Source organism: Micropterus salmoides, unplaced genomic scaffold (genome assembly GCF_014851395.1).
Source record: "Micropterus salmoides isolate LMB-PRFRI ecotype aquatic unplaced genomic scaffold, ASM1485139v1 Ms_hic_scaffold_4389, whole genome shotgun sequence".
NCBI classification, from domain to species: Eukaryota; Metazoa; Chordata; class Actinopteri; order Centrarchiformes; family Centrarchidae; genus Micropterus; species Micropterus salmoides.
The window spans coordinates 642-11599 of NW_024043805.1; the positions used below are offsets into that span (position 1 = coordinate 642).

Genomic DNA, 10958 nt, shown 5'->3' on the forward strand with positions numbered 1-10958 from the left:
GTTTATTTATGTATCTGTTGTTCTGTGTGATAACCTAAAGGAAGTCTTAGAGGGTGAAATCTCAAAATCTTTAAGTTGGGTGAACTGTTCCTTTAATTTGGGGTTTATTCGTGGCTTCAGTTCTGAGAAGCTGCTCATCAGGGGCTGATGAGGAGATAAGAGAAGAAGAGAAACAGAATGTTTTATCAGCAGAAGAAGAGTGACAGACGAGAAGCGACAGGCGGTCTACCTGGACATGGATCACCTGCTGCTGGTGCTGCTGTTGCTGTGGAGCTCAGGTAGGACTCTGCTGGAATGATGAATGTTTGAAAGGTGCAAAACCTCAGTGTAAAAATACTGAATTAAAGCTGCAGACCTGCGTTAAAGACCTCAGTAAACATAACCACTATCAGTGAAATGTTATAACGTGTGAAAACTGAATAAAATGAAAACTGCTAAAAATAAAATCATAAAAAATGACAAAAATTAAGATGCCAACTATAGAGAGTCATTTTTCATCACTTCAAACTCACATAAGCTGTTATTTGATGGGATACATGTTTTGTCCTCCGGCTACAAGTTTGTTGTTTGTTTGGAGATACGAGGTTTTCACCAGATAATGCTGTTGGCCTTTGTATGTAGGAAGTTAAGACTCTCTCCCTCCATCGCGCAGCAGGATTTCTGGGTACTGACGTTTCAGGCTTCTATGTTGCATTAACTCTTTAAGAAGCGGCCTGTAGGTTAACTGAATGGGAATATGGAAGTTTTAAAATGCCTAAATAAAAACAAGTCAAAGTCAAACACAAAACAGTGATGTATGAATTTATTTTTATGTGGACACTCACTGTGTTCTAATTAGCTGGAAACATTTGAAGCTCCTTAATGTCACAGGTTTGTGTTGGTTGGCTGTGTTTGTGTGTTGTTTCATTCTGCTCTAGTGTTCTGGTCTTGATTTACTGTCTGTGTTCCCAGCTTTGACTTTCTCCTCAGGACTCCAGGCTGAAGGAAGTCACACCTCAACAGGTAAACAGAGAACGTAAATCCAATTTGTCCAAATTTCACTTCTCCCTTCTACAAAAATAGGATTATCAAAAATACAGTGGAAAAGATTTTTTAAGGGGCAATAAATATAGAAGATATTGATATTGAAAAAGTAATATTATATTTTCTCCTACTGTAGTTATTATATAAATCTATGTTGTACGTTTGTTCTCTAGCTTTGTTTTTGGTCGACAGGGAAGAGCCTGAGTTTGCCTTGAGGGTAATTGTATTTTCCTTCAGCCAATTTATGTCCCTGTGCATGTAGAAACAGAATTGAAGCGGGGGTACGAATTCTACCGAATGACGACTTTATATGCAGTAAATAACTAACCTCCTCAAATCGATTTCTTTTTAAATTCAACAGTTCTGTTGCTGCATCTGGACGCAATTCAATTCAATTTTATTTATATAGCGCCAAATCACAACAACAGTTATCTCACAGCGCTTTTCATAAAAGAGCAGGTCTAGACCGAACTCTATGATGTTATTTACAGAAGCCCAACAGTTCCCACCAAGAGCAAGCACTAGGCGACAGAGGCAAGGAAAAACTTCCTTTTAAGAGGCAGAAACCTCGAGCAGAACCATGACTCAGGGTGGGCGGCCATCTGCCTCGACCGGTTGGGGTGAAGGAGAGAGAGGGGGAGAGAGAGAGAGAGAGAGAGAGAGGCAGGCAGCCTACACAATATACACACAGAGGTACAGACAGTAAAGGTGATATTGCTATAGACTAAATGAAAAATGGTACAGATATTTATAGTAGTGTTAATGGTAACAATCGTAATGTTAATGATTATAATAACAATAATAACAATAGGACTAGTAACAATAGTCGTTGCAGCAGAGGGTGTCGAGCAGGAACACGGGGGCAGCAGGTGACCCGCAACCACAGATCCAGACTCCACAGCTCCAGAGCCAGAAAACCTGCAGGAAGTGATAGGAGGAGAGAGGAGAGAGACGAGAAAGCACAAGACTACCAGAAAGGGGAGAAGTTGTGTTAGTAACATGCAATAATGGGATGAGGTTGCATACAGAGGGAGAGAAAGTAGAGGAGAGAGGAGCTCAGTGCATCATGGGAAATCCCCCGGCAGTCTAGGCCTACGCAGCATAAGTAAGGGATGGTTCAGGACTCACCTGAGCCAGCCCTAACTATAAGCTTTATCAAAGAGGAAAGTCTTAAGCCTACTCTTAAATGTGGAGATGGTGTCTGCCTCCTGAACCCAAACTGGAACCTGGTTCCACAGGAGAGGCGCTTGATAGCTGAACGCTCTGGCTCCTAGTCTACTTTTGGAGACTCTAGGAACCACAAGTAACCCTGCATTCTGGGAGCGCAGTGCTCTGGTGGGGTAGTAAGGTACTATGAGCTCTTTAAGATAAGATGGTGCCTGACCATTAAGAGCTTTGTAGGTAAGAAGAAGGATTTTAAATTCTATTCTGGATTTTACTGGAAGCCAATGCAAAGAAGCTAAGACAGGAGAAATATGATCTCTTTTCCTGGTTCCTGTCAGAACACGTGCTGCCGCATTCTGGATCAGCTGAAGAGCCTTAATGGACTTTTTCGAGCAGCCTGATAATAAGGAATTGCAGTAATCCAGCCTAGAAGTAACAAATGCATGGACTAGTTTTTCTGCATCATTTTTAGACAGGATGTTCCTGATTTTCGCAATATTACGTAGGTGAAAAAAGGCGGTCCTTGAAATTGCTTAATGTGAGACTTAAACAACATGTACTGATCAAAGATAACTCCAAGATTCCTCACAGTGGTGCTGGAGGCCAGGGCGATGCCATCCAGGGAAACTATATCTTTAGATAATGCGTCACGGAGGTGCTTAGGCCCCAGAACAATAACTTCAGAGTTTAACATTAGAAAATTACAGGTCATCCAGGTTTTAACATCCTGAAGGCACATTTGAAGTTTAGCTAACTGATGAGTTTCATCTGGTTTGATCGATAGATATAACTGAGTATCATCTGCATAACAATGAAAGTTTATGGAATGTTTCCTGATAATATTGCCTAAAGGAAGCATATATAAAGTGAAGAGCATTGGTCCGAGGACAGATCCTTGAGGAACTCCATGACTAACTTTGGCATGCATGGAGGACTCATCGTTAACATGTACAAACTGAAATCGATCTGATAAATAGGACTTAAACCAGCTTAGAGCGGTTCCTTTAATGCCAATGAAATGTTCCAGTCTCTGCAATAGGATCTGATGTTCAATGGTATCAAATGCAGCACTAAGATCTAATAAAACCAGTACAGAGACAAGTCCTTTGTCTGATGCAATAAGGAGGTCGTTAGTAATTTTCACCAGTGCTGTCTCTGTGCTATGATGAGCTCTAAATCCTGACTGAAAATCCTCAAATAAACTATTGCTCTGTAGAAAGTCACACAGCTGTTTAGCAACTGCTTTCTCCAGAACCTTAGAGAGAAATGGAAGGTTAGATAGGTCTATAGTTGGCTAAAACATCCGGATCAAGTTTGGGCTTTTTCAGAAGAGGTTTAATTACAGCTACTTTAAAGTACTGTGGTACATAGCCTGTTGATAAAGATAGATTGATCATATCTAGTATAGAAGTGCTGACTAAGGGTAAAACATCTTTAAGCAGCCTAGTCGGGATGGGGTCTAAGAGGCAGGTTGATGGTTTAGATGAAGAAATTATTGAAGTTAGTTGGTAAAGATTGAGGGAAGCAAAACAGTCTAAACATGTATCTGGTTCTACAGTGCTGAAAAGAAACCTGGGGTTGTTCCTATTTTCCTCTATTAATGACGAGTAGTACGCTGCTCTGGCATTACGGAGGGCCTTCCTATAAGTTTTAAGACTATCTTGCCAAATTAAACGAGAATTTTCCAGTTTGGTGGAACGCCAATTCCTCTCAAGTTTCCGTGATATTTGCTTTAATTTGCGAGTTTCAGTATTATACCATGGAGCTAACCGTCTTTGTTTAGTATTTTCTTTTTTAGAGGGGCTACAGAGTCCAGTGTCATTCGCAGCGAGCCTGCAGCACTATCAACAAGATGATCGATTTGGGAGGGACTGAAATTAGCATAGGAGTCCTCCGTTACTTTGTGACTTGATAATGAATTTAGAGCTGATGGAATCGCATCCTTAAATTTAGCTACAGCACTGTCAGACAGACATCTTGCAAATTCAGATAAGAATTCAGAATACGGACCAGGTGCTCGGTACACTATAATGAAGAGAATTGGTTGCAGTGATTTCCAACTTGGGTGCGAAAGACTAAGAACAAGACTTTCAAGAGATCTGATGTTTAAGAGTCCACATTTAACTCTCCTATTCGTTTGCACTATTGCTCTTGTGGTTTTAATTTTTATGAGGTTTTTTATGCACAGCTCCTCTTCTGTTTACCTTTTTAAATAATTTTGATGGTCGGGGGGCAGACACATCCCGCAGCAGCCTACAGTAAAGTACCATCATGTGATGTCAGACGGTGTCACCGAGACTTTTGTATGTGCAAAGTACAGAAGTCAAAGAGAAAGTTATAGGGAGCGTGGTCAGTGCTGTCGTTGTCGAACTCCTGAAACGTCACTACAAACAGCTGAGCAGGAGGAGTCCACTGTGCTGAAATGATGCAGACTTTTTTGGGCATTTTCGGTACAATGACCTCCCGAATCACAGCAGCCACATTCCTCTTTGACAGAGAGGCGAGAGATTGTGGTGAATAAGAAAGAAAAGCGGCCTACTCATAACACAACACCGTGTCCTGAAAACAAGCACATCCACACTATCAAACAGGTGCTCAGACAATTCTAAAACATACTGGGAGCCAGTGTAATGAAGCTAAAATAGGAGTAATGTGGTCATATTTCTTTGTTCTGGTTAAAAGCCTGGCAGCTGAGTTCTGGACAGTCTGGAGTCGATTTGTAGATTTTTGGGTTAAACAGGTGAAACGGATGTTGCAATAATCCAGGCGTGATGAGATGAAGGCGTGTAAAATGGTCTCGGTGTCCTTAAAAGTTAACATAGATCGAATTTTAGCTATATTTCTAAGTTGATAAAAACATGATTGAACAAGCTTTGTGGTGTGCTGCTCCAAATTTAAATTACTATCAAACCAAACACCAAGGTTCTTTGCCACAGGCTTAATGTGATTTACTAGGGAACCAACAGATGGCAGTATTTGATTTTCCATCTGCTGAGACCCGATGACCAGGATTTCTGTTTTGTCTGAGTTCAGCTGGAGGAAATTATTTGACATCCATTTTTTTACTTCACAAAGGCAGTTGTTAAGTGAACTCAGCATTCCAGGGTCTGTGGATCTGACGGGCAAGTATATTTGTGTGTCATCAGCATAAATATGAAAAGAAATGCCATGTTTATGGATAATATGTCCAAGGGAAAGCAGATACAAGGAAAACAAAATGGGTCCTAAGACCGACCCCTGAGGCACACCATATTTAACTGGACAGAACGAGGAGACATAGTTGTTTACAGACACACAAAACTTCCTATTTGACAGGTAGGATGAAAACCATTCTAGGGCAGTACCAGAGATCCCCACCCAGTGCCTCAGTCTGTCTAACATGATGTTGTGATCAATGGAGTCAAAAGCAGCGCTAAGGTCCAGGAGTACCAGGACTGAGCACATGCCTTCATCAGCAGACATTAAAAGGTCATTGTGACTTTAAGCAGGGCAGTCTCAGTGCTGTGGTACTTCCTAAAACCAGACTGAAACTTTTCAAATAATTTGTTATTTTCCAGTACAGTGAGCAGCTGTTTGGACACAGTTCTTTCTAGAATCTTTGCAATAAAAGGCAGTTTTGAAATTGGTCTAAAATTATGTGGGAGGGAGGGATCTAAACCAGGTTTCTTTAAAAGTGGGTTCACGCAAGCCGTTTTAAAATAATCAGGGACACAACCAGTAGATAGGGAGCTGTTGAAAACAGAGATCAAATGGGGCCCAACAGAATCTATTACTTTCAGTAAAAATTTGTAGGTATTACATCAAGTGGGCTGGAGGACACTCTCATTTGTGATACTGTTTTTAAAAGCTCAGACAAGTCGATGGGATAAAACTGGTTAAAACTCTCTTGTTGCTGGTGAGGAACCTCTGAGTAAGAGGCCACGGGGGTAATAGAGGCTCTGATTGACACCACCTTATTGGTAAAATAAGATAAAAACAATTCACAGTCATCATTACTTCCAGCTGAGGCACAAGGAGGGGTTGGGTTTACCAGCTGATCCACAGTCTTAAACAGAAACCTGGGATTGTGTTTATGTGTAGTAATGAGTTCAGAAAAATAGTGTGTTCTCGCATCCTTAACCATGTTATTGTAGTTAATTAATAAATCCTTCAGACTGAGGTAATGGACTTGGAGACTGGATTTTTTCCATCTGCGCTCTGCTTTCCTGCATTCCCTTTTTAGGCTGCGAATGCTGTCATTTATCCAGGGTTGCTTACTAGCTTTAGACGTAGGCCTAACCTTTAGAGGAGCAGTAATATTTAGTGACGACAAGCAGATATGATTGAAGTGATCGACCAGATTGTTGGTGTTGGAATCAGACAGGTGTTGGCTTTGGCTCTGAAAGAATGCGCAAAACTTTGAAACACTTGTTCATTAAAGATGCGAGAACACACGGAGCTTGGTGAGGCGGCATGAGTAACAGGCGAATCGCAGCTAAAAACAATACATCTGTGGTCAGATATGGTCATGTCCACTAATTCCACAGAGGAAATGCTGACACCCAGGGTAAAAACCAAGTCCAGGTATGACCACGGTTATGTGTTTGCCCTTTGACATGTTGTTTGAAGTTAAAAGAAGTGGCCATATTTAAAAAGTCAGTTGCATTAACATTGTTGGGGTCATCAACATGAATATTAAAATCGCCACAAAGAACAATTCTGTCATAATTTAAAACCAGAGTAGATAAAAATTCAGGAAGTTCTGATAAAAATCCTCCAGGCGGTTTTGGGGGGCAATAAATTATAACAAATATGATAGGTTGCAGCCCCCAACTTTAAGAGTGAGAACTTCAATGGAGTTAAATTCATCACAGCGTACTTGATGACATTTAAAATTTTTCCTATACACGCTCACTAGCCCACCACCACGACCACTGACCCTCGGTTGACTAAAACATCATATTGAGGCGGACACAGTTCAGCTAGCTGGCTATAGTCATTCATCTGCAACCAGGATTCAGTTAAAAACATAAAATCTAGATTTGCAGACAAGATAAATCATTTAAGATAAAAGTCTTACTTGAAAGTGATCTCACATTGAAGAGAGCCATTTTAAATGAGTTTGTTCTGGGTGCTGGAGTTGGTGCAGTTGTCCTAATCCTTAAGAGATTACTAATATTTCTGTGTGGGATGTGCACATTTCGGTTTACTGGTCTATGCGTGATGATGACAGGAATAGAAGTCTGTGGAACAGCGCTGGGAGCAGACGGCTTTACATGCCAGCAGGTGGAGACAGTGTTTGTGGCAGTGAGGCAGAGATCTGTTCAGTGAGCGGTGGTGTGTCCAGGTGTGCTGCATGAATGATAGTCATTCACGTAAGTCATGTGTGGACCGCACCACATGCTGTATGTGAGCAGCTAACATTTCTGAGCCCCGTTTGTTTGGGTGAAGTCCGTCTGTCTTAAAAAGAGACATTCTTTGCCAGAAAATATTAAAATTATCCACATAACACACGATGAGCCCTGCAGGCGGACTGGAGCCAGTCGTGGAGGCCAAGGAGTCTACTGAAGCGGCCAGCACCGCGACCAACTGTGGGAATGGGACCAGAGATAAAAACGGACTTTCCACACTGCTTTAAAAAGTTAAGAAGACGGTTAAAATCTGATTTTGTCAGCTCAGACTGCTGAAGAGCTGTGTCATTTGTTCCAACATGGACTATCACTCTTGTGATGGAGGACGGGAGCGACGGCATAGGTCCTGGAGTTTTTTTTAAATGTCAGCCGTGGTGGCACCGGGGAAGCAGAAGTAGCGTTAAAGAGGTTTCTGGTTATGGAGTCACCAATTATTAGTGTGGTTGGGGAGAAAAGAGGACGAGGAGATGCCGGTTGTGTGGTTCCAGAGCAGGACTGAGCAGAATCTGCTTCAACACTGCGTGCGGACTGAGGATGGAGTGTGTGAGCTGTGAGTGTTGGTTGGAGTAGCAGTAGCAGACCTGAGAGAAGGGCTACCCGACGGTGCAGGGTAGAGACGGCCTCCGGAGCGTCTGAGCACAGCCTCCTTCAGGATCCTACGTCGGGAAGCGGAGGTTTTGGACCGGGATGACGGCCGCGATCAGGCCGGCGGCAGACCGGCGGCCCAGTGCAGGAGATGTAGCCGGTGGAGGAGATGTAGCTGGAGGGATGCAACAGTGTCGGCAGGCACTGTGCGGCGAAAGAGATCCGTATCAGGGAGACTCGAAGCCACAGGTGCATCAGCTGGATGGACCGAAGTGTCGTTAGACAAGGCTGCATAGCGGTTGGAGAGGCCGATGTCCGGAGGAGAGGCAGCCCCATCCGAGCCTCTCTTGCAGCCACGGACCACCACTTCCGCCCAGGTTGACTGATGCTTTGGAGTCGAGCAGGATGAAAGCCTGGGAAGGTAGAGGGGTCCCAAAACACGGTGTCCTGGATGTTAGCGGTTGCGCTAAGAGAAACAATCTGTTTGGCTTGTACTGAAGCCACATCCATAAAGCCAGTCAGCAGGGAATCTTTCTCTTTGAGTTCCTCTGAAAGTCGTCGGATGTCTTCCATAAGGTCAGCAATCTTCTTGTTCGCTTTCTTAAGGAGTGAGCAGTCCTCATGGGGCAGAGTTATCTCGGCTAGCATAGTCACCGGAGCTTTGTTGCGAATCAGTAGCGTTGATCGTTTTTACGGTCATCTAGCTTAAAATCCATGTCGGATGGCTAAAATCCTTAACCCAATAAAACTTAAGTTAAATAAAAAGGATATAAAAAGGATATAAAAATGTAACGAAAAAGAGTGGATTAAAACTGGATAAGAGTCCGGTTTAAGACGGAGCTTCCGACAGGCGGCTACAGACGCAGAGTGCAGATTAGGTCAGCAATTACGTCAGCGATCTTGCGATCTGAAGATACTGTGTGACATCTGACGAGCCTGCATTGAGCGAAATCTTATGTTAGCATGCTGATTTAGCTCAGAGCATCACTGTGGCTAAATACAGCCTCACTGAGCCGCTAGCATGGCTGTTAGTTCTATGTTTGATCTTTTGTGTATTGTATCCCACAATCCTCTGTTTTCCTCCAGGTGCTCGGTGTGACACCACAGCCAAGGCTGACATCGTGCTGTTGGTGGACGGCTCCGGGAGCATCGGCAACTTAGAATTTGAAATCTTCAAGTCTTTTATCTCTAGCATAGTCAGAAACCTCCACATCGGCCCGACCGAGTCCAGATTGGTAATATTTGGATTCATACTACACAGTACACACACATATAGACACACAATAATGTGGAGAGACGTCAGAGTGATGGGCTGCTGCATAGCACCGAGAGAGAGAGAGAGAGAGAGAGAGAGAGATGCTACAATTTGTCTGAAGATCAGGTAACGTGACCCCCCCACATGTGTGGATTGTGGTCTGTTGCTGATCATAAGTGCTTGCAGTTTCGGTTTTTACCTCCGATGAAGAGCAGTGCTCTTGTCTCATCCGGTACAGTCCCAGAGGAGCGCACATGCACATGAATGAAAAATATTATGACTGAAATAAATGTATATATATAATTAATGTTATTCTGAAAATGTCAAAGAACACAGATATGTGGGGAAAGATTTTTTTAATGTGCAGAAAGTTTTGAACATGAGCAGAAAAGCTGCTGAAACACAGGAGCTATAGGAGTCCAGAAGTTTCTAACTGAATTAAAATGAATTAATTTCTCATTGCACAGACTCAGATTATTTTAGAGGGTTAGAATTAGAATTTTGACCTGCCACCTGAACTTTGGGTACCTCTTTATGTAGTCCTATGATATTTAATAAACATATGAGATCTGTTACCTACCAGCCCAGATGGCCACTGTGCATCTTATTAAAGTCCATAAACACTACTTTTGTTTAGGAAACAATTTAACTGGTGTGTAGCCACCTGGGATGTTTCTGTAAACTGATTCATTATTGTCAGAAATAAGTCCTACAGTGTGATCTGTTGCCTCTACCTTCCTAGCATGGGCTAGTAGCCAAGTCCACAGCCAGCGAGCGGATCCTCTTGAACAACAAGGGGCTTCTTCCACCAGAAAACATTTACTGCTAACACAACGGCTACTCTGTTGTAACTCTGTTGTAGCCCAGGAACTCCCGGCAAGGCTGTCACCAATACACTGTTGTATCATGAAACTGTACTCACTTGCCCGAGCTGATGCTCCAGCATCCACCCAGCAACCCTAACCCTCCCCTCTCATTCTCCCAGCATTAAATCAGCCTCGTTCACCTGCTGCTCCACTCTCAGGTTGTTGATTGGCTCCCCTGTGTTCTGTCCCTGACTGAGGGCTGGCTATTCAGCTGTTCTCGATCAGGGTGCGTTTCCCGTTCAACAACGGAAAGTAGAGTTTAACCATCTTGGTATCACGCATTGTTAAATTAACAAACATCTACCGTTTCCAAAAACTTTCCTAACTTCCATCGTGGTTGAACTAACTTAGTTCGAACCAACATGTTTCCAGGTGTGTTTGTCTGACTTTCACAGCACAAACGTTGTCATATTAGCTATGCCCAAATAGGTCAGGTGTGACCAATATTAAGTGACATTATTATGCTAACTCATTACGTAGGCTTTTCATATTATGGTCGTATAGGCTACCGGCAATAACAAGAAAAACAACTATATATATATAATATACCTAATCATTTTATTTATCCTAAATATAGCCTGTTTTATTGAAATAGCAACATTTTACAAGAAAAAAATAAGGACTATTAAACTAAACATTTAGTAAATTAGGTTTAATCTGCAAAGCGGCCGGAGT

At 42.6% G+C, this 10958-nt stretch overlaps 1 long non-coding RNA gene across 1 annotated transcript; it reads left to right on the forward strand.

Annotated features, from left to right (window-relative positions):
- The first annotated feature begins 201 nt into the window (after positions 1-201).
- LOC119887851 lies at positions 202-9370 on the forward strand. The gene is made up of 3 exons (XR_005441816.1): positions 202-278; positions 952-1002; positions 9249-9370. It is a non-coding gene; the product is annotated as an uncharacterized LOC119887851 (long non-coding RNA).
- Positions 9371-10958: the final 1588 nt, after the last annotated feature.